This window comes from Nymphalis io, chromosome 29 (genome assembly GCF_905147045.1).
Source record: "Nymphalis io chromosome 29, ilAglIoxx1.1, whole genome shotgun sequence".
Taxonomy (NCBI): Eukaryota; Metazoa; Arthropoda; class Insecta; order Lepidoptera; family Nymphalidae; genus Nymphalis; species Nymphalis io.
The window spans coordinates 857581-864801 of NC_065916.1; positions in this window are offsets into that span (position 1 = coordinate 857581).

A 7221-nucleotide genomic window follows, 5' to 3' on the forward strand; every position below is an offset into this window, starting at 1 on the left:
AAACCCCCCCAGGGGTCTAGTCTTAACAAATTATTTAAACGGTTATTTACTTAAAAGAAGTCCCCCTCTCGCGGCGTAACTTAATATTAACAATAATTCCGTCATTAATTCTAGTTTAAATAACGGATTATATAAGAATATGTTACTATAGCAATGTAATGATTTATTTATATAATGTTAGCGAATACAATTATTATGATTTTTTTTTTCTTTAAAATTTTATAATAAAAAAGAGCCACACAATATTAATTTTAGATTTTTTTTTTATTTCCATGAATATTTGGTTTTATTTATTTAGTATTTTATATAGATTATTCGTATAATCGATTCAAAAATGGAATATTCTTTACATATGTAATATATATATATATATATATATATATATATATATATATATATATATATATATATATATATATATATATCTAGAGTAAGGAACTGTACAAGGAATTAGAAAGAGATGCACTGTTTTTCATAGATATAGAAAGCACATGAGAGTGATTAGTTTAGGCGCGTGTTTTATTTTTTTATTCCATATTTAAAAATCAACGTTCTAAGTTTCTAGAACTTTCTACAGATAATTAATTTATAATCGCTAGCGATTCAAATCGTCTAGATTAGTGTTTCTTTTAGGCCATGCCCTTTAACATTTCTAAAATTTTTATGACCCCCCCATACATAATTTTTAACATTTAAAAATTGTTTTGTTCCCTTAAGAAATATAAATTATAATTGTTTTCAAAACATCGTAAGTAAAATTTCAAAACATATAATGAACAACTGAAATTTAAAATAATTTTAATATTGATGCTTGCTGCACAGAGATTTTATGTTAGGTTCCAAAAATGTTGTACTCAGCTTTAATCTCAAGTCTCCACGTTGTGTTATATCAAGTCGATTGCTTTTTTTTATCGGCAAATCACTGTATATGATTTACCAAAGGGTTGAAGTCGTGTCGAGTCCATTTTCCAAATTGCCCCCCTTAATTATCAAATTGCCCCCTGTGGGGCGTGGACCCCACGTTGAGAAACACTGGTCTAGACAAACTTTCGATGCGACTGAAACAACAAAGACAGACAAACAGACATATGTGGGAGAAATTGTCATGAAAGAAAAATATGATTTCAAACAATTTACAGTTTTATATTTTTGAATCGATTACTTATTAGTGTACATACACTATTTATCCATTACGTGTAGCCCTTAAAGTTTTTTTTGAAGGTACCACGTGTATACACGTACCTTCAAAAATCAATCAAAATTGAAAAATCTTTATTCAATATAGAAGCTTGTGTATACTTATGAATTGTCATAAATCTACAAACGTAACACTAGTACAGTAACAGCCTGTTAATGTCCCACTGCTGGGCTAAGGCCAATCCCTTTTGAGGAGAAGGTTTGGAGCATATTCCACCACGCTGCTCCAATGCGGGTTGGTAGAATACACATGTGGCATAATTTCCATGAAATAAGACACATGCATGCATACTCACGATGTTTTCCTTCGCCGTCAAGCACGAAATGAATTATAAAACAGATTAAGCACATGAAAATTCAGCGGCGCTTGCCCGGGTTCGAACCCGCGATCATCGGTTAAGATTCACACGTTCTTACTAGTAATATACCTCAGTTCTGAGAAAAACCGAAAAAACAGCAGTTTTTATGTCATATTGTATAATTATAGATAATATACAATATTAGAATTATATATTTTTTTTTATTTGAAATGGCCTGAGGCGATAATGATTATGTTCATTGTTGTAACGAATTCAATTGTTTTTTAACTAATCGTGTGATATCGACTTTTGTCTTCAAGTAAATATAAGAATGAAATATATATTTAAATATCACTGGAGGAATGAAAAATGTAAACGCGCGCCGCACCGTAGTACTTACTCGAAGCCAAAATTATGAATATTTGATAAGTTCGATTGTTACGCTTATATTTAACTTACGTGATGCGCTTTTAAATATTAGATCATTTGTGAGGTAAAAAATGTTTGTTTTTTTTTTTTGTATGATTTTTCTGATTGGAACGAAAACTTAACTATTATAATATAAAAGTAATATACCGCAAGATATTTACGTGAAAATACTTAATACCATATAAAAATAGTTGGTCCTCTCGAGGCGGATTTACATGTGTGTACAAACTGTGACATACCTCAGACTACGGTTGTACAGCGACATAATTTTCGTTCGACAACCTCTTTGATATGTATGTAACCGGCAAAATTGAATTGTACTATCAATGCAATAAGGTTGAAATTCCTCTAAACCACCATACCACCGGATCAGATTGGATCGAATTCGTCATATAACCGCAGTTATGCCTCGATTCTAATTCGCGCTCTTCGGCTAGTATTATCTTTTAATATATGACATTTTTAATTTTAGCCAAATCAATTAGCTAAAAATATAACGGACTTACTCAAATTGTTATTTAGAAATTAGTTAAACAATGATATGTCTCCTTCTTTCGAATGTGAAATCAATAATGATAGAAAGAGAGGTCAGTGTTTAACTAAACAGTCCCTTAGAACGTTTGTAAGTGAGCTGATTACTTTTTATCATGACATAACAAATAACTTAGTTGGTGCTTATCTTTCGATAATACAACTTATAAATTAGCAATGTTCCTATAATTTTAGTCGGATTTTTTAATATGGCAATATTACTTAGTAGATTTTTTGTAGTATTTATTTTTTAATCTATCTTTTACGACGATGATAAAAAGAATGAGTTTTTTTTTTTGTTTAAAATTACTATCATATAATATTACATTGCATTTTTATACAATTCGATATACATATGGTTTTAATTAGGAAGATTAAAACTAATTTAATTGTGTTTGAAAATTTTTAATTAACTTGATAATGTATAAATTATCTATATTATTTATTATCTTTTACAATGTTTTTTTTTTTTTTTTTATTGAAATGAAAAGATGTGCAACGTATTTCTTTTGATTTATCTGTGGCGTTAAAGTTTCAAGGCTCTATAATTTATGGCCTACACAAAAAAAAAACAGTTAAATGAATTTCAAGACAATAATATTGTTATTTTTCAATCATTACTATATTTTAATCCAAACTCCATATTGTATATTTTTAAGAATGATTAATAAAGGTGTAAAAAGTGATATCTTTAGGTCTGATTTGTTTTTTTTTTTATTATTATAATGTTTGTCAGCGAAAACACAGATGGTTCGTTCAAGTATCACGTGACGTAAGGATTCTAAGGAGCTATTACGTGTGTAGTGTAGTGTAGTTATTTCCATGCTTCGTAAAGCACGTCCGGTCGTGTCGGATAGCCGTCCCATAGCGCACTATAATATGTCCCGCGCAGTTGGATGAGATTTATCTTTAGGGTATCATCACCATTATAAAACAAATTTCTCATATAGCGTCTGTATGTCTGAACGTGATGAAGTAAAGAACGATCGGAGTATCACAAGCTCTCCACCAATGGACGGATTGATTCGTAAGCAAGGTATAATTCATTATAATTCTATGTATCTGAAATATAACGATGTTCGTTGAAGTGTCGGAAAAAATCATGTCAATTGGAAGCCTTGCAATATAGTTAAATGTATTACGATATAAACGATCAACAGCCAATCGTAGTCCACTGCTGAACATAGCTAATTGGGGGCTTCTTATTAAGCGCATCTACCATCTAGGAGGGTTTGCCCACACTCGCCGCGCTGGGCTGGCGTATTGGCGAGTGCAGTAGGGGGGGGGGTAAGTTGTTCACGTGTGGGACGCTGCTGCCCATCCCCCCTTTTTCACGTCCCTTAGTCGCCTCTTACGACACCCACGGGATAAGATTGGGGGAGTACAATTCTAAGCCGGCTATCCACAGCAAAGATATAAAGGAAGTAGACTATTATTAAACCTGTGAGAAATCTCCTCTTCTCCTTAAATCCGCCCGCGTAATACTTGAACGCTTAACAATATAAAAAATTAATAATGGTCACAGTTATTATATTAAATATGAATCGCTATGTTTTGCTTGATTTTTAATTGTTAATGTAGAATGGATTGGATTTGCTAATAAAAAAATTATTTACAATATTTAGTACATAATACATCAATCAACAGCCAATCGTTGTCCACTGCTGAACATAGGCCTCTCCCAAGGTGCGCCAAAGCTCCCTGTCCTCCGCCTTCCGCATCCAGTTGGTGCCCGCCACCTTCTTAAGGTCGTCGGTCCACCTGGCTGGAGGGCGCCCTACGCTGCGCTTGCCGATTCGCGGTCTCCACTCTAGGACTCGTCTGCTCCAACGGCCATCGGTCCTACGACATACGTGACCAGCCCACTGCCACTTCAGCCTGCTAATTTTGCAAGCTATGTCGGTGACTCCGGTTCTTTTCCGGATAATCTCATTTCTGATCTTATCCTTCAAAGATACTCCGAGCATAGCTCGCTCCATAGCACGCTGAGCGACTTTGAATTTGTGGACTAGTCCCGCAGTTAGTGTCCACGTTTCGGCACCGTTAATACATGTATTATATTATGTATTTAAATATATGTAAAATAATTAAACATAAACATTTGATTTTTAGCCATAATTAACGTAAAAAGTCATTAGAATATTGTTAAAAACAATATGGCGGGTAAAAAACAAAATGGCGACATAAATGCTAGAATCAATACGCAACAGGTCACGTTTTTACTAAGATTAAATCTGTCAATCATTGTTGAATTACAATTATAGTAAAAAGCGCGAGCAGACATACATATAACTCAGTATTAAGATAAAATAAAATATTTTTTTTATCTAGAAGAACCGACAAGAAACTCATCAGATACTTGTTTGTTTTTTCAATAACAAATATTAATTGAATCATTTGGTGCAAACATCTTAGCGTGATACACGGTAGGGCCTGAGATTTCGAGCTTCAGATGACGTCAGCGTAAGATTTCGAGCGTCAGATGACGTCAGCGTAAGATTATTTATTGTAAGTGCGTTAATGTGTGCGTGCGTGCGTGCGTGATCGGCACACGAGCTCACGTGTTTACACGACAATTCAATCCATTCTATGTATATATGTAGCATTTATGTTGTTTGTGAAAATGTTATAACAATATTGGATATATTGTGGAATCGAATATTAATTATAAGAATAATAGTGTAGTATTAATTATTGATAATAATAAATTATATTAGCATATTTTTGTGTTTTATTTTATCTGTGTCGCCGTGAGGTGCAACACTTGGTGGTACCAACATCTGGCTGCATCAATGTATGGTTTAAGTTGATTGGTATGGAGAACTGACTGTGAACCCCCTGGTCTCTGGTCATACTCTGGTCATTTCCCTTGCCAAGTGGACATATTACCTTTTTTAGTTAGATGGTCCGATGGGTATATTGGAGTGTCACCATGCTTTAATCTTATGATGTGAGTTTTTGAGATCCACGATTTTATATTCCAAAATAAATATAACTTCTGTATCTTTCACAAATGTTTTTCATATTTTTAATCATATTATATTGTAGAGAGAGAAATGTTAATGAGTCTTCTACAGTTCTTAGAGAAAAAGTAATTTGTGCTCTTTCATTATTTTCTTGTGACATCCACGAGAATAGCATTTTTTTAAATTCATTTTAGAAATCAGAAAGTTCGTCGTGTGTCTTCCGAGCGCTTACGCTTGTTCCGAGTGTTTATAAAACACAAAGGTGAAACATCAACAGCGTTACTCCCGATTTTTTTTTATAGAATACGAAGGTGGACGAGCATGTGGGCCACCTGATGGCAAGTGGTCACCGACGCCCATAGACATTGGCATTATAAGAAATGTTAACCGCTCACATCGCCAATGCGCCACCAACCTTGGGAACTAAGATGTTATGTCCCTTTTACCTGTAAATTACACTGGCTCACTCACCCTGAACATCTGATGAGTGGGTGGCACCTACCCAGACGAGCTTGCACAAAGCCCTACCACCAGTAAATCTAATGTATCTATGTCCTAAGTAAAAAAATAAAGCTGAGTAAGGCCGGGCCTACGTCGACAAAACTTGCTAACATTTTTTTAGCAGTCGCGTCCTCTTTGAAACCACAGAAACATTTAAAAACTAAAATAAGTGTTCATAGCATGACGCAAAAAAAATTACCCGTAATATTTTCGATTATTAAAAAATTCATCTAGCAGGAGGGCCGCAACTTTCCATCGCCAGGGCAACCAAGATATGATCTCCGCCACTACATACAGCTTCGTTTTTTAACGCATCGCGCTGTTTTTAAAAGATTGCATACAGAGGGTATAACAGTAGCTGGTAGAGTAGCAGTACAGTAGTTCCATTCTGGCAATTTATGGAACATGAATTTCATACATTTCTGTAAACACAATTTGAGTAATCCCGGGTAAGGGTAACCTCAATGCCCATACCCAGTTGAGATGGCGCCAGTGGGGCCATCTCAACTGGATTTTACCACTGTAAGAACGCGTGCTTAATTTCTGTTTATAATTCATCTCGGGCTTTTCGGTGAAGGAAAACATCGTGAGGAAACCTGCATGTGTCTAATTTCATCGAAATTCTGCCACATGTGTATTCCACCAACCCGCATTGGAGCAACGTGGCTAAGCTCCAAACCTTCTCCTCAAAAAGGGAAAGGAGGCCTTAGCCCAGCATTGGGACATTTACATGCTGTTACTTACTTTACTTACCATACCCAGTCTGACTTAGACTAGACAGGAAGACCCCACTGTCTTCTGAAGACTGACTGCTGCCCATATGAGATACTTCTAACCTCTACACTCCATAATCAGTACTTACCATCAGGTATGATTATGGTCAAGCCTAATAGCTATAAAAAAAAATTCGTACTCTAATCATCAGCGATCTATTTTATTTCAACATTTGTTCAACAAAAACAATTTAAGAAATAAAAGAAATTTTATTATTATATGGATAAGTATATTTTCGCTAATAATTTTCTAATACACACTTTACTAAATATAATTATTAATAAATATGACTTATTTTAAAAATGTATTTCGATTTTATATTTATTAAAATACAATATGTTATATTTGGATTTATGACGTATTATATAATGACAGATTGGATTAAAAAATATTTTTACAGATTATATATTAGATATAAACAATATATTTATATGATCTCCGGTTACGTATGAGTAATATAATTACATCATGTAACGATACAAATCAAAAATTGCTTATGTAATTAGCATTTCGAAAATTGAACG